At 36.5% G+C, this 26,221-nt stretch overlaps 1 pseudogene; it reads right to left on the bottom strand.

Moving 5' to 3' along the window:
* Positions 1 to 235: 235 nt before the first annotated feature.
* On the bottom strand, positions 236 to 26,011 carry LOC115416800 (arf-GAP with dual PH domain-containing protein 1-like; annotated as a pseudogene).
* Between the last annotated feature and the right edge of the window lie 210 nt (positions 26,012 to 26,221).

Consider the following 26,221-nt stretch of genomic DNA (forward strand, 5'->3'; position numbering starts at 1 on the left):
TGAAAGAGTTAAATTTAAAAAGAAAATGCAAACATTTCTTTATGTGGCGTTAAAGGCAAAACTGTTGCACACGTTAAAAGAAAAAAAAAAAAAGGACATTAATTCATCTTTACAGTCTTAAAGGTAAAAACAGACTAACATTTCACAAAGTTTAATGTTTTTATAACATTATATACTTTAAATGTTAGAACTATACAAAGAAGAGCATTGATATTAACCTTTTAAAAGACTGAAGTCATGTGAGTTGACACGTGTCGTTCTTGGCGTTCCTTCCAGTGTTGCTGTCAACGATCAGGTGGTGGAATGTAGAGGCAGTTGCCAGATGATTGTTGACACCAGAACGTCTCTGATTGTTGGACCTCAGAACAACATCAGCAGCATCAACTGATATGTGGGAGCCAATGGCAACCAGTATGGAGATGTAGGTGAAGACCAGTGAATACTAAGGACACCAGATCACCATAGAAGTTATATAGTATCTGTCCAAAAGTATGTGGACATGTTGAATTCAGGTGTTTCTTTTCTAACATGGGTCTGGGATACAAAACAATAATGACTAATGTCATAATATAGTTTTATATGGATAAATATCTTTGCATTGGTTAGTTTGGTTTAAATTGTTATCTTTGCTTCCAAAATGCTTCAGAGATGGTTTTGACGTCATTTCTCTCAACATTTGGTTTTAATTTTTTTTTTATCCGTGATTATGATTTTAAATATTCTACCTCTAAATTTCTAAAATATTTTTCGTGCTCTGACTGTAAATAATCATTGTCTTCCACAACTAACCATCTACTTTCTTCACATCTCACTGAGGAAGAAAACTCTCCCTTTAAACCAGTGGTGTCAAATTCATTTTAGTTCAGGGGCCACATACAGCCTGATATGATATAAAGTGGGCCGGACCAGTAAAATACTATCATAATAACATATAATAATGACAACTCCAAATTTTTCTGTTTGTAAAGGCACATTTTTTATGTATTTACACTAAAACAAAGTATAATTTTGCAAAAAAAATGTAAATAATAGGATAAGAACTTAGAAATAATATCAACTCCAAAGTTTTCTCTGTTTTGAGTGAAAAAAGTAAAATTCTGTAATTAAAATGGTTACATCTACAAACCGTACTTGAACGTAAAATGAACAAATATGGACAACCTGAAATTTCTTAAGAAAAATAAGTGTAATTTTAACAATATTACACCTCAGTTTGTCATTATACATGTGCATCACAACTTACAGATCACAGTGGATCTACAAATACACAAAATATTTGATAACAGGCAGAATATTGTTAAAATACTACATACTTCTCTTAAGACATTTCAGCTTGTTCATATTTTTTGTGAAAGCCAGTCTGTAAATGTAAACATTTTTGTGTAATTTTACTTTTTTGACACTAAAAATAAAGAAAAAAATTGCTTTTTTTCATTATTTATAGGTTATTATGATAGTATTTTACTGGTCTGACCCACTTTAGATTGAACATCCTTGATTGTTAATATCTTCAGTGTAATTATTGCATTTCATAAATTCATCCCAGGGGCCAGATTGGACCTTTTGGCGGCCCGGATTTAGCCCCCGGGCCGCATGTTTGACTCCTGTGCTTTAAACTTTAAGGAAATATAGATGTTTATAAGCTCTTTGGCCATAAATACACACACACACACACATCATGTCTACAGCTTTAAGATGTCCTGTTCATGAGGATTTGACACAGAAATATCAATATTAATAATCAATATGACATTCATCCCAATATAAAAATATTGTGAGATTAGTCATTATTGTTTTGTATCCCAAACCCCTGTTAGAAAGAAACACCTGAATTCAACGTGTCCACATACTTTTGTCCATTTATGTATGAGTTAGGTAATTATGCTTTGAGGAGAACAATATGTATTATTTCCAGGTGAAGTGTTGATATTTTAATCCAAAGCTTCAAACGGCTCGTACTGTGATTCCATTTGAATCCAACCGTTCAGTGGGTTGTCTTGAACTTGACACTTGACTCAGCGAAAAGCTCATAAAAGCACATTTAAACCCACACAAGACACTAAATTGTTCCACTGAAACTCCTAATGAAATTTGGTATCTGAGCTGAGTCAAGCTCATGTTTAAAGACAGGGTGGTGGAGGTTTTTCCATTCCTTCAAACTGGCTGAGAACAGTTTCACCTTCACATCTGTATCCACAGTTGACTCATATTTTAATAAACAGGAGATGTTGGATTCTTTTCTTCATTTTATGAGACAGAATGCTTCCAAGTGTTCATCTGAGTACACTACAGCCAGCGGGATGGTGCTGATAGTGTTTGTCATTCAATTTTTATTTATTTTTTTAAATTATTGCAGGATCTGCATCTTTTCTGGTTTGACAGTTTGAAGAAAAAAAAGACTATGTTCAGTATTCTGGGAAATACCATGCAATGCTTTTTTAGAGTTAACCAAACACATTTATGTGTCTAACAGCAGCATCACTTAGCTAAGCTTTAACCATGGAAACAGTACTCTGTCCTGTTTTTTTCAGTGTTTTATCTTGTGTATTTTTTTCCACTGAGAACTGACAAATGCATGTTTATGAGTCTTCACAGGTTCTGGAGGACATTTGGACAGACTACTTATTTTCTTTTTCAATTCATGGTAGGCTAAGTTAAACTAATAACTGACTTTTGCTTAATTTGCAGAAAAGAAAGGTATCTATCTGCTTTTAAAGACACTAAAAGTACCAGTTAAATAAATAAGTTAATACAATAAAAGTAAAAACATAACTCTCATGGGCTATGTGGTGATGTATCATTTAGTGTAAAAATGTGGGTTAAACTCTTATTTTTGCAATTATTTGAGTTATTTAACAGCTTACTAAACACTTTGTTTTCTCACACATCATTGTGACTTTATTTCTTGAGACCAACACAGTGCAACAGTCGTCAAATCAAGAAAAAAAATCTAAATGTCATGATTATGAAACAAGAAAAAATGAATAAATAAAAATCCAACATTTAGCATCATATCACCCAACAGATTCAGTACATTCAGCTATATGTTGCATCAGTGAAACTGTCCGTTTCCCTGTCTTGACTTACTCTTATCTACTGTCTACGGCTGCTGCTTTATTCATTTTCAATCCAGCAGCTGCTTCTTGTCTTTTCCTGTGAGGATTAGTCCATTTCAGAGTCCCAGTCTCTGCAGCCTGATGGACAGGACAGCTGGATGGAATGTTTCTATGAAGACTGTAAATAACTAGTCCTCTATTTCCTTATATTAAAGTTAAAGGCATTAAACCAGGGGTGTCCAATCCTGGTCCTCAACAGCTACTATCCTTCATGTTTTAGATGTATCGCTCTTCCATCAAACCTGATTCACATGATAGGCCTACCATCAAGCTCTGCAGAAGCCTGATAATGACCGTCAGGTGGACTGGAAGAGGGAAATATCTAAAACATGCAGGATACCGGCCCTCGAGAACCAGGATTGGACACCCCTGCGTTAAACTAACGGCTACTAACAGTCTGTCCACAGTGAGGTTGAGTTGGTCTGTGTCATCTCTGAACGGCTACAACAACACAAACAAAAACTGACCAAGGGATTCTTTTCTTTTTCTTCATGGGGAGTATCTACAGGGTGGGGAAGTAAAATTTACAATGACCATTTAGTTGTTTTTTCTCAGCAGGCACTACGTCAATTGTTTTGAACCCAAACATATACTGATGTCATAATCATACCTAACACTATTATCCATACCTTTTCAGAAACTTTTGCCCATATGAGTAATCAGGAAAGCAAACGTCAAAGAGTGTGTGATTTGCTGAATGCACTCGTCACACCAAAGGAGATTTCAAAAATAGTTGGAGTGTCCATAAAGACTGTTTATAATGGAAAGAAGAGAATGACTATGAGCAAAACTATTACCAGAAAGTCTGGAAGATACGATTAAAGAAGAATGGGAGAAGTTGTCACCCCAATGAGGAACACTTGCGCAAGTTTCAGGAAGCGTGTGAAGGCAGTTATTGAGAAAGAAGGAGGACACATAGAATAAAACATTTTCTATTATGGACATTTTCTTGTGGCAAATAAATTCTCATGACTTTCAATAAACTAATTGGTCATACACTGTCTTTCAATCCATTTCAATCAAAATATTGTAAATTTTGCTTCCCCACCCTGTATACTGCAGTAGGGTGGTCCAACAATCCTGGTAAAAAACAAAGATTCAGATAACCTCAATTAGAACCCTGCATTAGGTTCAAAAGATGATTTAGGAAAAAATTTGAAGAAAAAGGAGATGTTTTAGAGGTTGCACAAAGCCTGTACATCAGAGCATGCTTTGAAGCCCCATCACCGGCGAAAGCCCCTGAAAATGATTTAGTATTCCTTCAAAAGTTGTCACAGGATGAACATTCAGTTGTCCTAAAGCAGCCTGAACAGCTTTGGTCCACATCTGTGGTACTGGAGTGAAGAACTGGTTGTCCTGGCATTCTGTGACTCCAGTGTGACACTGGATGATGTTAAATGCAGGTTCTTGGGTTCCGCTAAAGCGTTGGGATGTCCTTAACCTGTTTAAACCCTGACCATATTTTCAGGGGAAAAACGCCTAAACAGACATACCCAAAGTAAATGAAGAATTACTTCACAATAATAAGGTTCATATGGATGTTCTTGGTGTCTGTGGACATTTACAGACCTCACAGAACCTATTCCCATTGTCTAAAATATTGTATCTATTACTCTGCCTGAGTAAACTGTAACAAACTAAAAGAGAAACTATAGTTTTTTCATCCTCACCTGTTTTTTTTTTTCGGCTGGATTGATGATGATATGCATAAATTAACTGTTCGTGTCGGAGATTTTTAATAGCGTAATTTCACCCCAAAAAGATTAAAAATCATGTTTGAACATTAAAGTTTGCAGTAAAATACACTTTTGATGTACTTTTATTAACATTAGGGTCTAAACTTTGAGCAAAAGTTGAAAAAAACATTAATTGTCCTGATTTATTTATTTTTATAGTAGATGAATATTAATATAATTTTTTCGGCCCGTGGGCGGGCTGATAGGGCTAAAGGTTAATCCATCAGATTGTGAAGGGAAGCAGATCAGGGCTTTTGTCCCCACCAGCACCATGCGTTTGTTTGAAACTTTGGATCTGCCACAAACATTCTGAACAGTTCCTCCAGAAGATGATGCAGACTTTCAGAAGGCTGATCAAATTGTGCATTCCAGAAAAGTTGTCAATGATGTCACTGACAGAGGGGCGGAGCTTATTCCAGACTTCAGCTGTAGCCGAACAACAAATGCAGATCACAAACAGTACTGGCAACAAGTTGTCAAAGAACACAGGAACATTTTTGGTCATTTCAATAAACCAACAGTGGTTGTTGGACTTTCTAAGGAACATTTTTATACGAGGGTCAGTTTGATTTTGAGAATAAAATTACAAATTATTCTAATCTGCCTTATTCATTTGGATAGTTCTGTTATAGTATATAGAGACATCTGCACCTGTCTGTGACACCTCTAAATATGAATTAATTTACATAAAATCTGGACCAAAGTAATTTGGCCAGATATGGAACCAAATGCAGGGTTCTAATCCAGAGAATCTTAAAACAAATTTTTTTGGACCACCCTAATACCACAGGTGTCAAACATACGGCCCATGGGCCAAAAGGTCTGATCTTGCCCATGGATCTTAATCATTTTAGTTCAGGTTCCACATTTAGGCCAATTTGATCTCAAGTGGATTAGACCCTAAAATACTATTATTATAACCTATAAATAATGACAACTGCAACATCTTCATTTTAGTGTAAAAAAAAAAAAAGGAAAATTACATGAAAATGTCTAAATTCATACACTATCCTTTCACAAAACGTGTGAACAATCTGAACAAATATGAACAACATGAAATGTCTTAAGAGAAGTAAGTGTAATTTTAACAGCATTATGTCTGTTACTGTTACTAAATATTTTCTGCATTTGTAGATCCTCTGTGATCTGTAAGTTGGAATGCACATGTGTAAATGATAAACTGAGGCAGAATATTGTTAAAATTGCACTTTTTTTTTTTTTTTTTTTAAGAAATTTCAGTTTTTCATGGTTCATGTTAAAGGAAAGAAAACAGAGAAAAGTTTGAAGTTGACATTATTTATATATTGTTGTCTTATTCATTTACTGGTCTGGCCCACTTCAGATCATATGGGGAGGATGTGGCCCTGAATTAAACTGAGTATGACACCTCTGATCTATACTGAAGCTGCATCTGTGCCGTTAATAGATTGTGTTTCCATGTGAAGGCTGCATATTCCAGCGTCTCTCTGACCACATTATCTCCAGGACAAACACCACGGCTGCTGAGCTGAGGTCCCACCCGTTTTTAAATACTTCCTGTGTGGGTCAGGACTGGCCGCTGCACCTCAGTAGCTCACTGTCTGAGCAGTTTACCATGACAACCTGGTTGCCAATGACAACAAAACAGCCAGACAGGAGCGACATTGATCTACCCGTAATTGAGTGAGTCCCAGGGGCCTTCAGGCGCTGCGGATGGAAGTTTGTGAAGTGGCAAGATCATCGAGTGACATTTACGCCAGTGGACGAGTTAAACATCATCATATTCAAAACCTGCGCATGTGCAACTGTGGGTGCAACTTCACTAGTGACTGATACACTGTTAACCCATGAAGACCCAGGGCTACGTTTGTGGTAGTTCCCGATAATTTTGTCTCTATATTTAACCTTTCTTAAATGATTTATCAAAATTTATTTTAAAATGTACTTATTTATTTGATGTTTTTTTCAGTGAAAATCAGGGTATTTAATCCGCTGGTCCTGTAGATGTCATATAAGTTCTGAGTAAATTCAAAGGTTATTGGATAAAAATCAGGAAAAAAAAAGGGAAAACGGGACTTTTCCAACAAAATCATCATTAACTGAACATAAAAACAACTGTGTCCATCCACTGTCATTGATCCAACTCCATGGGTTTTACTGGTGCATCAATGTTGTAGAAGATGACAGTGTTTCCATGGTAACTACGGAGCCTCTGAATGTCCAAATGGGTCATATCTGATGACCATGAAAAGATGAATAACTGTATTTTGCCCCAATTATTGTTTTTTTTTTTTTTTTTATTACCTCCGCCAAGGAGGTTATGTTTTTGCCAGGGTTTGTTTATTTGTTTGTTTGTTTGTCTGTTTGTCTGTCCGTTAGTGTGCAACATAACTCAAAAAGTTATGGACAGATTTGGATGAAATTTTCAGGGTTTGTTGGAAATGGGATGAGGAAAAATGATACATTTTGGTGGTGATCGGGGGTGGGGGGGCCCACGGGGGGGGCCACTGATCAGCCTTGGCGGAGGTCTGCACTCTCCGAGTGCTTCTAGTTTTATATGTATTGATAGGTTTAGTGGATCAGCAGGTATTAGACATTTTAGATCAGTAAATACTTTTGGTCACCAGTTGCTGGTTGGGTTTTTATGGGTTAAGTTGATGTTGGCCTCTGTTAAAACCTGGAGACTCCTGCAGTTGTAGCATGTGATTTACATGTCTACAGTCATGCAATCATTCAGTGAGCTACAAAACACAGCATTTAACCCATAAAGACCCAGTGTGAATTTTGTGGTAGTTCCCAAATAAATTTTTCTCTATCTTTAACCTTTCTTAAGTGATTTATCAAATTTATTTTAAAATTAACTTATTTATTTGGTGTTTTTCAGTGAAAATCAGGGTATTTAATCCACTGGTCCTGTTCAGAGTAAATTCAAAGGTTATTGGATAAAAATCAGAAAAAAAAATGAGGGAAAATGTGACTTTTCCAACAAAATCATCATTAACTGAACATAAAAACACCGTGTCCATCCACCGTCATTGATCCAACTCCATGGGTTTTACTGGTGAATCAATGTTGTAGAAGATGACAGTGTTTCCATGGTAACTACAGAGCCTCTGAACATCCAAACAGGTCATATCTGATGACCATGAAAAGATGACAAAATGTATTTTACCCCTTTTTTTTTTTTTTTTAAATATATATGTATTGATAGGTTTAGTGGATCAGCAGGTATTAAATACTTCAGATCAGTAAATACTTTTGGTCACCAGTTGCTGGTTGGGTTTTTATGGGTTAAGTTGATGTTAGCCTCTGTTAAAACCTGGAGACTCCTGCAGTTGTAGCATGTGATTTACATGTCTACAGTCATGAAATCATTCAGTGAGCTACGAAACACAGCATTTAACCCATAAAGACCCAGTGTGAATTTTGTGGTAGTTCCCAGATTAATTGTTCTTTCCATTTAACTTTTCTGGAGTGATCTAACACCATTTATTATAATAATCCTCTGTATTTTGCATTTTTCAATGTAAATCAAGTATTTTGCTATATTTTTTTCTGTACTTAATTTAAATGCTCATGAAAACTCAAATTCAAAGGTTTATATACAACACAGACAGAGAAAAAGTACTTTTTCAGCAAAGATTTCAATAACTGAAGGTAAAACAAGTGTCTACTACCACTGTTACTTGTGCAACTCCATGGGTTTTACTGGTGAATCAATGCTGTAGAAGATGACAGTGTTTCCACGTTCACTACGAAGCCTCTGAACGTCCAAATGGGTCATATCTGATGACCATGAAAAGATGACAAACTGTTTTACACCAAATATTTACATGCATTGATAGGATTAGTGGATCAGCAGTATTAAACATATTAGAGCAGCAGATGGGTCTGATTGACAGTGGATGTTTGGGTCTTTATGGGTTAAATATTTGCACTTCAACTCTGTTGAGCTGACTTTCCTCTCACGCTAAAGTATTACATACAAATGATGCAGAACGCCATCTGCTGGAAATAAAGATAATCACATGGAAATATTTGGGTTTCTTCAAACAGCTCTGCTAAGGCTCTATACTGATAGGTTTAATCAATCATCAAGAAAGTTATGATGCCTGCAGATTTTGCAACAATTTCAACCTATTCACAAGGCAAACAATTAAATTCTGAAAAAGTCTGCATTTAATTATTTAATTTATTGGAAGAACATAGCAAAATATTTATTCCTTTGTGCTCTATTCTATGGTTGACTGAGTCATTTGTTTTGTCCTGTATGACTCGTATTTATTTATTATTTTATTTTATATATTATTATTTATTTCGTATTTAGTGATATCGCACATTCCCAGACCTCAACTGATTTTTCTGCTGCTGAAAGTGAAGACTTCAGAACAGACCTGGGCAGTGTACAGCCTGTGGGCCACATGCGGCCCAATAGCTGACCCTGACTGGCCCTCACGAGGTCATTGACAAGTTGAAAGTCATTGCAAATATTTATCATTGTAATAAATGCAACCAATACAACAGCACTGCTTTTGTTTAATAACCCCTTTAGCCCTATCGGTCCGCCCGCGGGCCGAAAAAATTATATTATTCATCTACTATAAAAATATAATAAATCAGGACAATGAATGTTTTTTTCAACTTATGCTCAAAGTTTAGACCCTAATGTTAATAAAGTACATCAAAAGTGTATTTTAGTGCAAACTTTAATGTTCAAATGTGATTTTTAATCTTGTGGGGTGAAATATACGCTATTAAAAATCTCCAACACGAACAATTAATTTATGCATAACATCGTCAGTCCAGCTGGAGAAAACAGGCGAGGAAAAAATTCTAATTACCTCCGCCAAGGAGGTTATTTTTTGCCAGGTTTGTTTGTTTGTTTGTTTGTGTTGTTTGTTTGTTTGTTTGTTTGTCTGTCCGTTAGTGTGCAACATAACTCAAAAAGTTATGGACAGATTGGATGAAATTTTCAGGGTTTGTTGGAAATGGGATAAGGAAGAAATGATTACATTTTGGTGGTGATCGGGGTGGGGGGGCCACGGGGGGGCCACTGATCAGCCTTGGCGGAGGTCTGCGCTCTCCGAGTGCTACTAGTTTCTCTTTTAGTTTGTTCCAGTTTACTCAGGCATAGTAATAGATACAATATTTTAGACAATGGGAATAGATTCTGTGAGGTCTGTAAATGTCCATAGACACCAAGAAATCCATATGAACCTATTATTGTGAAGTAATTCTTTTCATTACGTTGGGTATTTCTGTTTAGGTCGTTTTTCCCCTGAAAATATGGTCAGGGTTAAACAGGTTAAGGATCGGCTAAATTAGCGTTTTTTTTGTACTCTGGGTACTTCGCCTAAGGCTTATGCACTGATGGGTTTGTTTCAGTTTCAGCCCATGAAGATGTCAGCTAACACAAAAAAAAGAAGGACTGATTCAGAATGCAGAGTTTTTAACAAAACATGAACTTCTAAGTATTTGTTCACTGAGGTCAGAGGTAAAGAAAAAAAGAGAAATAAAAGAACTTAGATACGCAAACAAAAAATGCTCCACATTTTCATTGTGTCATTGTATTGTTCATTTACTGTTTTTATACAGATATTGAGCAGAGCTGCAAGTGTATTGGTCCCCCTTAACAACTGTCAAAGTTTCTTATGTGGCCCCATAAGAAAATTAATTGCCCACCCCTGCTTTAGAATGAGCCTTTAATGACCATATTAAAGGACAGTACTGATGCCTCACTGTGTGGAGTTAGTGTTTTGTCGATCATCTGCATTCCTCATCACTGAAAACATATATGCTAGGTTAATTCTCCTGTCAGATCCTTATTAAAGGTACTGTTTTAGTACCTGGTCGAGGTGGGTTAGATTTATTTAAATCGCAGGCGTCAAACACATGACACGGCCTACCAACGGGTCCCATCCGGCCTATCGGATGCAGTTGTAAAATACAAAAATTAACAAATACAATTATTAGAACCAATCAATAGTGTTAAAATCATTGTAGATCAGGTTCCGTATCAGACCAATACGATCTAAAGTGGATCAGACCAGTTAGATACTTAGAATAATAATGACAACGACAAGTTTTTCTCTTTGTTTAAGTCAAAAAAGTAAAATTCCATAAAAATGTTGAAATTTACAAACTATCCCTTTTTGACACATAAGGTGAATAACCTGAACAAATATGAACATGCAATGTCTCAAGAGAAGTCATTGTAATTTTAATAATATTCTGTCTGTTATTAAATGTTTTGTGTATTTGCAGATCCACTGTGATCTGTAAGTTGTAATGTACATGTGTGAATGATAAACTGAGGCGGAATGTTTTCAAAATTGCACTTATTTGTCTGAAGAAATTTCAGGTTGTGCATGTTATTCACATTTTTAAGGAAACTTTGTAGATGTAAACACTCATAATGTTCATTCATTCATTTTCTGAACCCGCTTTATCCTCACTAGGGTCACTTGGAGCCTATCCCAGCTACATAGGGGTACACCCTGGACAAGTTGCCAGTTCATCTCAGGGCTGAACATATAGAGACTCACTCTCACATTCACACCTATGGGCAATTTAGATTAACCAATTAACCTATTAGTGCATGTGTTTGGATGGTGGGAGGAAGCCGGAGTACCCGGAGAGAACCCACGCAGACATGAGGAGAACATGCAAACTCCACACAGAAAGGTCCAACCCCTGTCGACTGGTGTTGGAATCGAACCCAGGACCTTCTGTCTGTGAGGCACCAGTGCTAACCACTGCACCACCGTGTCGCCACACTCATAATGTAATTTTACTATTTTTACTGTATGTTTTACAGGTTCAGCCCAGTTCAGAACATATTGGGCTGAATGTGGCCCCTGAACTAAAATACCCTGCTTATCCTATTTAACCCTTTCATGCACAGTGGTCACTACAGTGGACAGTTATTCTACATCTGTTCTCTTGTATTTTCATGGGTTTTGTTGTTTTAGTTCCATATCAGCCAACACAGTGGACGCTTATGCACCATCCCATAATAATACACTGACATTCACACCATTACTGTAACTTGGCTGTTCTTGCTAAACTGCAGTGATATGTCTGAGTGTAAATCATTTGCTAATAAAAATTGGGAATATGATAAAATGTGAAAAAAAAACCCCATCAGATTAGCTGCATTAAAAATGTTTTGATTTGGTATATCACTTTCTGATATTCAAAAATTAAACACATGGTGTCCAGTGGAGTGGACATTTTTGGAACTCCATAAAAAATTATGAAGGCAAATTTGTTTCTGTATTGCTTTAACCAAAAAAAAAATTTTCATTAAAAAAAAATCACTTCAATCAAGGAAAAAAAGCGTTCAAATGCAATTTTTTGGATCGTAATTTTTTTTTTTTTTTCCCAAACATTTTTTTATTGAATTTTTTTTTTTTTTTTTTTTTTGTTAAAGCAATAAAGAAACAAATCACCCTTAATTACAAAAACAGGTTTATTAAAAAATCAATTGCATTATTTTTTCATGCCTAAGGAGGAATAAAAACACTCATGAAAAAAATCTCGACTAAGGTTCTCATAATTCATGCATGAAAGGGTTAAAGCATTTAACGAATCACTACCAAATAACATACAAAGGTTTTTTGCACTAGCATTTTACACTTCCTAAAGTTCGAACTACCAGGAGGAGCTTTTGTCTGTCTGTCTGTGGGCTGAAAATGTGGAACAGTGTGGACCTGCAGCACAAGCAATGCCAAAAGATCCACAGTTTTAAATCACTTTACAAACGGACGGTCTGGTCACAGTAGAGGGAGGGCGGGGCTTATTGTTAACTGCTGGCCATTCCATCATTGGCTCTTGCTTACCTTTTTGGTTTGTGCTTGTCGTTGTTTACCATGTTGCTATGTTCCACTTCCCTTACCACTTTTAGTCTGTGGTTATTGTTGAAATACATTGTATTATAAATTATGCAGATTATCATTTAGATAGTTACTAAATGAAATATATATCAGTTTTCCTAACCTACTTAGTATCTGATATTTTCTTTATTATGACTCTAAACAGATGTAACTATATTGTTCAGGAAGCAAAAGTAATGTTATGTTGTAGAAATGTGAGATAGCCTAGGGGTGGGATTTAATAAGTTTTCTTCTTCCCACTCCTTTTAAGCAGTACATGGGGAACTGAAATCTACAAGAAAATTAAGTGTAGAACAAACATAAAACGCCAGTGTATCTGTGTTAGAGGGGTCCATCTGTGGAATAATCTGGAGCAAAACTTAAAAATGTCTTCTTCAATCTGTGCATTTAAAAGGACGTATAAATCCACTATAATAACAGAATATAGAACATTAGAAGTACGTATAAAATAAGATATTATAGTTACTTGGTTATCATGATAGGAAGATACTATCATATTTATTGATCATTGTATTTGGAATAAATATCTGAGGTGGATATGTATATTATAGTTTATATTGAAAACGGCTGATTATTGCAAATCTGATTGTGTATGAGGTGACTAAAAAAAAAAAAGTGTATTGAATGGTTTTTATGGATGTTTTGTGTTATTGTAAAAAATAGACAGAGGAAAATGTGTGTTAACAAAGCAAAGGAGGCGGATCTAGTTTGATTATTAGATTGTAAAAAGGGGGTGGGAGTCAATAAGTGATACTTCTTCCCACTCCTTTTCGAGTGCAAAAAATATTGTATTTATTTATTTATTTGTTTTGACCATGTTGTATGATTCTTTGCTATCTGATGATTCTATGTGCTCGAAATAAACTGCTACTACTACTACTACTACTACTACATATTGAATTTATTTTGTTATTAGTGTGATGGCCCCGCACCTTCTGGGCACTAGGGCCACTGTCAGTTTTCTTGTTTCAGATGGAGATGGCCTGACTGATTGCACCTGTGACGGGCCTATTTAAGCAGGTCAACATCGATCTGCTTGGCTCTGGTCTAGTCTAGTCTGGTCTTGGTCCTGCTCTGCCCTGGTCCTCATCCTCCTCTCGACCAACGCTTTTGTTGCTGGTTGTATTTTTGGTTATTGTTAGTTGGACTTCATAAACCTCTGTTATATTTTTACCACCTCATTCGTCTCCATTTGCCACAACCTAAGAGCTGGGTTGTGATATTAGTAATGTGCATGCCAATTGCTATTTTGTCTTATCACCTTAATTTATTAACCTGTTTAACCCTGACCATATTTTCAGGGGAAAAACGCCTAAACAGACAACCCAAAGTAAATGAAGAATTCCTTCACAATAATAAGGTTCATATGGATGTTCTTGGTGTCTATGGACATTTACAGACCTCACAGAATCTATTCCCATTGTCTAAAATATTGTATCTGTTACTATGTCTGAGTAAACTGCAACAAACTAAAGAGAAACTAGAATTTTTTTTATCTTCGCCTGTTTCTTTTTCGGCTGGATTGACAATGATATGCATAAATTAATTGTTCGTGTCGGAGATTTTTAATAGCGTATATTTCACCCCACAAAGATTAAAAATCATGTTTGAACATTAAAGTTTGCCCTAAAATACACTTTTGGTGTACTTTTATTAACATTAGGGTCTAAACTTTGAGCGAAAGTTGAAAAAAACATCCATTGTCCTGATTTATTATTTTTATAGTAGATGAATATTAATAAAATTTTTTTGGCCCGTGGGCGGACTGATAGGGCTAATTAATTTGCTCTGCCATTAGTTCCTTGTACACAAAACATGTTCAGTTTTTTCTTCTGCTCAAAACAAATAAATGAATGAATGAATGAATGAGTGTGACACCCCTGATTTAAATGCAGAGAATGAACCTCCCTATATGAGGAAAATAAGGTGTAAATATGACTCAAGCAACACCAGTTGGTTTCAGACTCATCTGTATTTGATGTTAAGATTTTTTTTTGTAATGAAACAAACTATCACCGTGTTTAAAGGTAAACACATCTATGTGTCTTCAAACCCAAAAAGTAAATAAAAGAATTCGTTAAGTGTTATAAATTACAATCCCGTCACATTACAGTTCTTTAAAGCAGCAATAACTGTCTACAATGACTCATTATGTTCAACAGTACAAATAAATAAGAGAACAGCTGTCAGCTTGAGGTTTGAACCCTGTCTGGATGCAGATCAGCCAGCACCGGCTACATTAACAGCGGCGGTGATCACTGAGAGATTGTGTGAGAGAGTGTTTATGCATATTTGTTGTTAACAGCACTTTGTAGGATTCAGGTTCAGCAGGGTTTTCCAGAGCCAGAGGTTTGACCTAAGCGTCCTCAATGAAAACATCACATTTTTCACACACGCACGTTAAGCCACTGTCATCAAAACTGTACATTCAATAAATTAACAATGCATTGTCTTCGTTTAGCAACCAGTGAAATGACTCTAGATTACATAATTACAATAGATTACAGGTAGAATGAACCGTTCACAAGACAAAATCCAGGGAGGAGGGAGGGGTTTTCTGAGAGGGAGTCCACATGGAGAGGAAGGGGGTTTGGCATAATAATGTATAGCACAAGGTTGGTAGGCGCAGCAGTGTTGACATCATCTACGCTTTGGCCTCTGATCATTAACATGTGACCCAACAAGGGGCCGCCAGGTCCCTCACAGTCTGACTTTATTACATACACATGGCCGGCAGTCCCACCGGAGCTTTGCCTTCCTTTTTCTTCCTCATCTTTTCTCACCTTGGCCCATCCCAAAACCCACTTCCTGACCCACAAGTCCATGTCCTCGTCTCCTGCCGTGGTCCATAACTGGGGTTGTCTCTGTTCGAATGAGACTGGGCCGGTCCATCTCAGCAGAGGCGTCCTGCAGACTTCAAGGCTGTGTTTAAAATGGGCCTCCACTGAAACAACAGGAATTACACAAGGTTTAACAAACAATATGGGCTTTTTTTAAAGATACAAAGAGCCAGCATTTGTGTATTTATGAGTCAACGTATTCTTAACCCTTTCATGCATATTGGTCACTACAGTGGACAGTTATTCAGAGCTGTTTCCTTGTATATTCATGGATTTTGTTGTTTTAGTTCCATATCAGCCAATACAGTGGACGCTTATGCATCATCTCATACACTGACATTCACACCATTACTGTAACTTTGCTGTTCTTGATAAACCTGATCAGCAGTAACATGTTTGAGTGTAAATCAATTGTTATTTGTAAGAAAAAGTTTTTTTTTTTTTGCATATTATCTCAATGAAGTGAGTAATAACTACTAGCATGAATATGTTAAAATGTAAGAAAACATCAGATTAGCTGCATTAAAAATGTTTTTCTTTCATTGTTTTCATCTCACTTTCTGATATTGGGTTTTAAACACACGTTTCTTTACTTCAAAAATTAAATGCATGGACATTTTTGTAACTCCATGAAAAACACAAAACTCGGATCACTTATTTTTTCATGCCTAAGGAGGAATAAAACACCCAAGACAAAAAAATCTAGACTAAGGTTCTCATAATTAATGCACGAAAGGGTAAATATAATCTGGCATTCATTACTGACAGATGCATTCAATGTGCTCCGTAAGAGAATTAAGGTAATGGACTTATGTCTCTCACTATGTGTGTTTTGCTTGTTACCACCAACTGTCAATCAGTAGGATTTATTCACTACTATTCACTACTACACATGTGTCAAACATGCGGCCCCGGGGCCAAATCCGGCCCACCAAAGGGTCCAGTCTGGCCCTTGGGATGACTTTGTGAAATGCAAAAATTACACTGAAGATATGAACAATCCTTTTAGTTCAGGTTCCACATTCAGAACAATTCAATCTCAAGTGGGTCAAATCAGTAAAATACTATCATAACATTTAAATAACGACAACTCCAAATTTTTCTCTTTGTAAATGTAATATTTTCATGTATTTACACTAAAATGAAGTATAATTTCACAAAAAACGTGAATAACCTGAACAAAAATATGAACAACCTGAAAGGTCTTAAGAGAAGTAAGTACAATTTTAACAATACTCTGTCTGTTATTAAATGTTTTGTGTGTTTGTAGATCCACTGTGATCTGTCAGTTATAATGTACATGTGGAAATGATAAACTGAGGCAGGATATTGTTAAAATTATACTTATTTTTCAGTTTGTTCATGTTATTCACATTGTTTGAAAGGATACTTTGTAGATATAAACCTTTTCCTAATGTAAATTTACTTTTTTCGCTCTTAAATATAGAGAAAAGTTTGGTGTTGACATTATATATTATTATTTCACTGGTCCGGCCCACTTCAGATCAAATTTAGCTGAATGTGGAACTGAACTAAAATGAGTTTGACACCCCTGCACTACTACAATACCGGCAAAATAAAACAATGTTGGGTCTACAGTAAAAAGTTTATTGATACAATGGCCATCGCTGACTCTGCCTCTCAGGCGAACGCTTGATCAATTTCCTTCTTGATTTCTCAGTTTTCCTACATTTCCTGTGCAGAAAAAATAAAGCTACACAGGTTTTCAGTGTTGCATGTTTGCAGTAGCACAAATGCATTCTATCAAAACACATCTTTTACAGACGGGTCTGAAAATTCTGAAAACTATTGTTGCTTTCCTTTGCCACTATCTGCTCTCCTTGCTTTGTCTTGGCTCAGCTCGGCTCAGTTTTAGCTGCTAGCGTGCAGCATTTCCACTGCAGGCAGTACTTGCTCGGTGATGCTTGTTGCCATAGTGACACAGCATAAGCTATTGGGAGGTCGTCTTCAGTGCAAAAATGGAGGAGGACAAATCAAGAATTTTCAGACATGAATGATCACTTGAATTCACTGACCAGTCCACATTTACATAGTAATGGTTCGGCCTGTGTGGAACCTCACTGAAGATGGGACTACTGGGCTTTAATGCACTGGAAGTGCAAAAAAGGTAAAGTGTTTTTGCTGCATTTAAAAGGGTCATATTTTGCTAAACCCACTTTTATTAGTCTGTGGTTCATTTCTTTGTGTATTTGGACCCTAATAGTTCATACAGTTTGAATTTGAACCCTCCAGGGGCTGCAAAGTTATCTTTATATTCATTCCGGCAAAAATCGAGTGGATTTCTACAACCCCTTTCAATTCCTTCTTAATTTGTTATGTTTTATAACTAGTTACAACATTTGCACATATAAGGTCAAGACTTCCGACGAACATTTCTCAGAGTACGACATAATTGTTTGTCAGCAGCAGCGGTTGTAGTCCATACTGAAAATATGTCCAAACTTCAAACCGATTACCTAAAATGTTCAGTTGTCGGTTGCATTAAGGAACTCAAGTGGTTAAACAGGACAGAGCACACAGTCAACAAGCTGGAGGGGGTGGGGTCATGTGCATTTAAAGGGACGACCTTTCTGGTGTCATTAGTCAAAAATAGGGTTGAAGATGGACCTGTGGAGTTGAATTAATGAAGAACTCAGACCCAAGCAGAGCATTTACAGTTTATGTAGACCATAGGGATAGGTTTGAAAATACATAATTAAATTTAAAAAAGCAAAATATCACTGTCTAAGTCTACGAGTGGAGCAGATGTCTGCAGTGGAAAAGGGGCATATCAGTGATCAAAAGCTCCATGTATGCTTTTAAAGTTCCTACTTATTGGGTGTGTTTCCAACCAGCTGCTGCTTGGACCAGGTGGAAAAGTTGGTGAACTGATAAAAGATAAATGTAAGTTAAGTGCAGGGGAAACAGATGTGGTGTGTGTACATGTGTGGACCAATAAGCAGACTGTAACGCTCACTGTATTAATATAGAAAAGGTGAGTTGGAGTACAGCTCAGTGGTGCAGTGGTTAGCACAGATGCCTCACAGCAGGAAGGTCATGGGTTTGGTCGGGCCTTTCTGTGTGCAGTTTACAGGTGAACTGATCGTCTGCTTGGGTTTCTCTGGGTACACTGCACTTATTATTATTATTATTATTATTATTATTATTATTATTATTATTATTATTATATTACAACATCATTATTAATAATCAATGATATTTATCCCAATATAAAACTCTATTATGACATTTGTCATTATTGTTTTGTATCCCAGACCCCTGTTAGAAAAGAAACACCTGAATTCAACTTGTCCACATACTTCTGTCCATTTGTGTATGAGTTATAGGCAATTGTGCTATGAGGATAATGAAAAGCTGATGCTAATTTCAGCTCTTTTGATAAAATAGGTTTATCAGTCCACTAACCAAAAGCTCAAGTTATTGGTTTGAAGGAAATTTGACACTGTACTCTCAAACCTAATGAGAATAATGAAGAACCAACACTTCATATTTGTATAAGTGCAGTGGATGCACATAGAACTGCATTTGTTGAAAATTCAATTAAAATGCAACTCATTTAGATGGAAATCCATCTATAGGCTCCTCCATGTGGTCTATACCTGCGTATTCTTGAGGCCTCATTGGTCGATTAATGACCCTCTGGAAAGCTGCGATCCAATCTCGTTGCTCAGCTTCAGTCTCGCAGGCAAACAAAAACTTCCTGTCAGGTGTGACGATAGTGATACCGTGGTTCCAGTGGTAGCCCTGAGTGGATGGAGGTAAGCCCGACAGGACAGTGTAGCTGTTCTCCTTACTGCCAATGAACACCTCACCTCGGGCATAAGCGTCCTGAGACAAAGACAGAGAAAGAGAAAAGAGAGAAAGAGAAAGAGAGGAAGGGAGCTGTGAACAAAGGAAACCACTCAGCCCCATATACAGAGGACGGGGGTTTAGAGGGGCTGGTCTTCTTACCAGTGGGTCTTTAAAGTACATCAGCCTCCTGTCATCCATAGTGAACCACTCTTCTTAAAGCCCTCTGTGTGCTGCAGTACAAGGAAAAAAAAATCACAACAATGGAAACAACTTTAAGATTTCCAGTAGTTTCAAAATCATGAAGGTTTGAATGAAAATATTGTATTTCCTCAAATAAAAACCATTGGTCAATCAAAAGCCAGGACCCTGATAATGTTGGGGGGCTTGGCTGATATGAACAAAGTCCAAAAATATCAAATGTGAATACAAGTGCCAATGCAAATGTTTCACGAGACAACCTTGTTAAGGAGGATTTCTGCCCTTCAATATGAGAACTGAACCCTTTAACCCCTGACCTGTCTGTGGTGAGCGTTCTGAATGTGAGATTTATTTTAAGTATTCATAAAAATTCAACTGTTTGATTAAAAGGAAAAACTTCAAATCGTGCTGATAGAATAGACCTTGTTCTTTCCGTAGACATCCGAGCATGCTCAGTGCACCCCTGCCCTTTAAGTAATGGGGGGGTAAAACACAGAGCAGTGAGTGAGACCAACTCACTAAAAACAGAAGGTTTGGGCTTTTTTTTTTTTTTAACACCATTTTCCTTGGGTTTTTTTTTTTACTGTTGTTTCCAGTGTTATGGTGGTTTTCCTTTATTTTATTTATTTTTTTACTGTGTTTTTACTGAGTTTAGACTGGGTAACTGCTTTATGCAGTTCAACCAGGTGTCAAAAAAAGGAAAAAAAGAGCCCAAAACAAAAACTACTGAGCCCAAATTCAAATCTTGTTGTTGTTCAGTGTGTTCCAGTTCACAGTGGATGTTCAACATCCTAAATCTCTTATTGATGTACATTCTGAGTGCCTTATTTAGTTCAAACTTGTCAAACTTCAATTCCTCTCTTTGTCTTTTTCTGTTATTTCACCTGTTTTGACTCTAAAACACACAGCAAAGCAAAACCACTGAAGAAAAGGAACACAAGCACATACTCACAGCAGCTTTTAGCAGCACCTTTACCTGGAATCATGGCTCAGGGGGTAAAGGGTTAAGTTTTAGGGACCATATACACAAACGAATCAGAGTGAACTGGAAATACAGACAAACCAGGTTCATATACAGTCAAGGTTAATAAAGACCCAAGTCCCTATTTGAGGAAATACAGACTGTATGTTAATGTTCAGTATGTAGGATGATACTGAAAACAGTCTCATCAACCCCCTAGAAAAGTATCTGATGGAGTTACAAACTGGTGATGGAGAAAAGAAAATAATTTCTAAATTGTATAATATTTTCTTATTTATGAATCAAAATAACTCCTCGCAGATAAGAGGGAGATGGGAGGCGGAGGCGAACGTGGACATATCTGAGGAGGATTGATGTGATGTATGTACGGAGGCATATTTGGTTACGAATTCTAATACATGGAGGGAATTCAAATGGAAATAATCACTAGATATTTCAGAACACCAGAAATAGTGTCTAAGATGGGTCCCCAACATCCCAGTTCATGCTGGAGGAACTGCGGAGCCCATAGAGCTAATCACACTCACATATTTTGGGTTTGTCCTAAATTAAGTGTGTTTTGGAGGGAGGTGTTCAACGCCCTGAAGGAGGTTTTTAAAAGGAACATCCCACAAAGCTTCACAGTGGCAGTTCTGGGAGTAATACCTGAAGGTCTGGATAGAAAAGCAGATAAATACCTTTTGATTATATTACACTGGTCAACAACAAATGTATTGTTTCAGTTTTTTGAGCTGATTCAGGATAATTTTGGTGCTGAATCCAAAAATCACATTCATTTTGCTCAGTCAGGTCAACTTTCTGAACTATGCTACATATGGCTTTGAACATTTTGCTTACATTTATGGGCATTTTCACATCATATGATACAAAATTCTTTCATATTTCTTGCAATAAACGAGTTCTGAAGATTTCACTTTTGCCAATTTATGATTAATGTTTTTTTTAATATTACAGGTGAATGAAATGGCTTCGACTAGAAGATCTCGCAAAAATAAGCCTGACGTATTCTGCTACATCTGTGGTGAATACACCATTGTACCTAACAGGGATCAAGTCACAAGTTTCATAAAGTTTCATAAACCTATTTTGGGTGAGAACTATATAAAAATCAACTGATAAAGTCACAAAAATGTAATCAATTTTGTGAGAATCAAATTTTTCAAAATCAAATTAGCAAAAAAACCTGACCTGATTGAGAAAAACAGATGTCATTTTTGGATTTAGCGGTGCAAAATGGTCCTAATTCAGTTGAAAAAACCTAGACAACTTGCAAAAAACCTTTTTTTGTAACCCAGTGTTATTCACTGCTGCCTTAAAGTCTATAACCGTCAGTTGGATGAAACCAGAACCTCCCTCATTTAATACATGGATTCAAAAAGTTTGGGATATTTACCAGATGGAGCAGATCACATACTTGCTCAGGCTTCAGAAAACCATATTTACTAAAAATGGGAACCTATGTTACCTTTACTGCTGCAATAATATTTACTGGTGATGCAAGAATACTCCATGTTATCAAAGTGCTATCATTCTACCTCTGATGAAAACTGATATCTACAGTCTTTTTTATTTTTTAGAGTGAACATTGTTTGCTATAATTGTTATTGCTTTCTCAAATTTCATCACATGTGCCTGTGGAGGTGTATGGAATACATTTTCAGCTGTGTAGGGGGAAAGAAACTAATTGAACTGTACTTGAATGTATAATTATACTGTACTGAAAAAAAAGAAATCTAATAAAAATTAAGTTTAAAAACAAACAAAAAAAAAAAACAATCTCATCAGTGCTCTACCAAAGTTTTAGGAGTAATTTCTGAGCATTTGTCTGTCAGGAAATGTTTTATTAATTGAAACCTGCTGTCATACAGACCTGCCAATCAAAGTCTGACACGGCGGACATCAAAACCTTCTATTTGAGCTGAGATCTGATTAAAGGAGGACACACTTTAGGGCGCATTGGTGGTAGATCAATTAGTAGAGGGTCCACATGAAACAAATTCGAGTCCAGAATGAGTCCAGAAAAAACTGACCTACTTTTTTCTTTTTTTTTAGAGAGAGAGAAGTTCAATATATGTGTGCGGGAGCCAGCACTTTTGGAGCCAACCCCAGCAGCTGTCAGCTGTATAACAACTCTAAGATACTGAATTGGCTTCATTTTGGAGTAGCGGTCCTTGCCCCTTGGACATGGGAATTGTTGGAAATTCAATAATTTCTTCTTACTTTTTATGAATGAAGTCAGTAATCATTGATAAAAAGCAGAATTTAATTACAAAACAGATGCTATTGTCATAAAAGAGAACTGTGTAATTCAGTATCCACGTTGAAATAACAGCTGGTCATCAAGGGCAACACCCTGTTTATGTCCAGAAAAGGTCATGTGAAAGATGGTTGATGAATAAGGAAAGGATACATAGTGACCAAAGTTATTATCGTTAATGAAAACTAATGAAATGATGAAAACTAGAATTGTAAAAATATTTCGTTAACTGAAATAAATAAAAACTATAATTTAAAAAAAAAAGAGAGAACTAACTGAAACTGTATTGTGTGTTTACAAAACTAAAACGTATAAAAAGTCTGGATAAAATTCCTTTAGTTTTTGTCTTTGTTAATGTCGGATTGATACGAAAGCGATTTATTTCCCTCAAGCAATTTTAGCTGCTGGCACCATATGATATTTAACGGTCCATCACTTCTCGTCACTTGTGGTTTCCAGTCGTCTTCTGGTCCCCACTCTACCTGGAATCATGGAGACTAAAGTTGGGAGAAAGCAGCAGAGTCCTGTCTGGGATTTATTTGAAAATGACGGCAGAAAAGATAAAAGATATTAAAAACTAAAACTAAACTAAAACTAAGCATTTAGAAAATAATGAAAACTAAAAAACTAGCAAACCTGCTCTAAAAACTAATTAAATGAACTGAATTAGAGAAAAAAAAAAGTCAAAAAAACTAAAAAACTATAATGAAAAATCCAAAACAATTAGAGCCTTGATAGTGACTGATAGTCCCAAATAGGGAGCAAATGTGCATTAAGTCATGAGTGTTGTGAACAGTAGATACAAACAGAGCAAAGTTACATGTTTTAACAATGGACAAGGCTTTGGACTAAGGTGACAGTAGTTTTCAGTGAAATAAATGTTGAAAAGCCTTTAAAAAGTGGACATCATTGTACAATTCTATTTTGATTTCAGTCTGTGTAGCTCAAAAAGTGTGGTGTAATTATTTATTTATTTATTCAATCTTTATTTTCATTCATTCATTCATTTTCTGAACCCGCTTTATCCTCACTAGGGTCATGGGGGTCTCTTGGAGCCTATCCCAGCTACATAGGGGCGAAGGCGGGGTTCACCCTGGACATTTCACCAGTTCATCGCAGGGCTGAACATATACAGACAAACAGTCACTGTCACATTCACACCTATGGGCAATTTAGATTAACCAATTAACCTATCAGTGCATGTGTTTGGATGGTGGGAGGAGCCAGAGTACCAGAGAGAATCCACGCAGACACGGGGAGAACATGCGAACTCCACACAGAAAGGTCCCACCCCCCGTCGACTGGTGTTGGAATTGAACCCAGGACCTTCTGTCTGTGAGGCACCAGTGCTAACCACTGCACCAGCGTGTCGCCCCAATCTTTATTTAACCAGGAAAAAAACTCGCTGACATTAAAAATCTCTTTTTCAAGAGTGGCATGGCCAAGACAGTAACAGCAGAAGTTACACAAATAGAAATCACAGTCATCCACCACACCAAAAATGTACATAAGACACATAATAAAAGTCAGTTCTAAAACTATATATAAATCACTAAACTAAGAACCAGGAGTAAGGGATATTTTTACTCCTTATTTCACTTTCACATCCACTGAATGTAAATGCAGAACAAACCTTGGGACCTGTTTTCTCCATGAATCCCTCCTTCATGAAATTCCGGGTCAGTTTAGGCACGAGCTGCAAAGTCAAACACAAGCCAGCGAATGAAATTAGGGTGAAGTCAAACACTGATTCTGTACATCTGTTAAGAAGGGATGACTACAAATGGACTAGAATAATGCTGCTGACCAGTGAAAAGGCAATCACCAGGAGACGGGGAACCAGTCTGGTACCCAACATACAGGAATGGGAGGATGTTCTGCTCAATATTTATATAATGGAGAAAGTTACTGCATATGTTAGGTTGGAAGTCGATGAGTTCAGAGATATATGGGAAAGATGGCTACAATATGTAAGACAACATAGATCAGATTTTGTATAGGGGAAATGATTTTACTGTTGGTTATGTTGGCTACTTTTCAGCAGGCATTAGTACTCACCAACATTTTACATGCACTTTGGTGAGAGACCAATTAAGGAAACTGATTTTCTTTTTACACCCTGGTTCGATGCTACAAAGTTTGTGTTTTTTGTTGTCGTTTTATTGATTTTATTGATTATTTATTTTATTTTACATGCTTGTTGGAATGATTAGGTCAGGTTACATGTGTATGTGGAGGTATACCTTGATATAGAAACATCTGTATTGAAAAAGATAATTTTCCAAATGCAAAGGAATTTCTTTTTTTAACCCTTTCATGCACAGTGGTCACTACAGTGGACAGTTCTTCTCCAGCTGTTCTCTTGTATATTCATGAATGTTATTGTTTTAGTTCCATATCAGCCAACACAGTGGACGCTATGTATCATCCCATACACTGACATTCAGAACATTACTGTAACTTTGCTGTTCTGGATAAACCTGATCCGCAGGACAACATGTTTGAGTGTAAATCAATGCTTGTTATTGTTATTAGACTGTAATTAACTGTTTTTCTTAAAAAGTTTTAATTTTTGCATATTATCTCCATAAAGTGAGTAATAACTAATATTAGAGTATGTTAAAATGTGACAAAACATCAGATTAGCAGCATTAAAAAATGTATTTCATAGTTTTCACACAATATATCAGTAAATGCGTTTCTTTGCTTCAAAATTAAATGCATGGTGTCCAGCTGAGTGGATATTTTGCAACTCCACGAAAAATAGGTTCATAAAAAAATTCAATTGTGTTGTTTTTTGGTTTTTTTTCATGCCTAAAGAGGAATAAAACACTTAGGAAAAAAATCTTGATTAAGGTTCTCATAATTCATGCATGAAAGGGTTAAAGTGAAATAAATACAAATTAAAAAAAAAAAAAAAAAAAAAGAAATTAGGGTGAAGTCTGGTAGTAATATTGATCCCAGTAATGGCACACATATACATCCTCACCTCCTCATCACTGGCTCCAGGAAAAGCGACCTGTAGGTAGTGGAACCTGGCTGCCCTGATAGCATTGAACCAGTCGACCATCTCCTATAGGGTAAAAAAAAAAAGAAAACAATTTTTCCTGGATTTGCCTTGATTTTCATGGAGGTTTAGCAGCTGCACAAGGAGGTGTCATTGAAGGCACCTGTGCTGTAAGGAGGCTGCAGAGCTGTCGATAAATCCACCACAGAACAAGAGTGACAGTGGCATTGGATGAACCCAGTGACCTGCTACTGTCACAACCTGCAGTACCACCACAGAACCAGCAGAGGGAGCAGCGCTCTGTGGCTCTATGTCTGAGTTGGACTCTTCAAAATGGCTATTAATATCTAACTTCCTCCTTCTCAGTCTTGATGGTTTTTATTAACTACAGTCTGTGT

This window comes from Sphaeramia orbicularis, unplaced genomic scaffold (genome assembly GCF_902148855.1).
Source record: "Sphaeramia orbicularis unplaced genomic scaffold, fSphaOr1.1, whole genome shotgun sequence".
In the NCBI taxonomy this organism is placed as follows: domain Eukaryota; kingdom Metazoa; phylum Chordata; class Actinopteri; order Kurtiformes; family Apogonidae; genus Sphaeramia; species Sphaeramia orbicularis.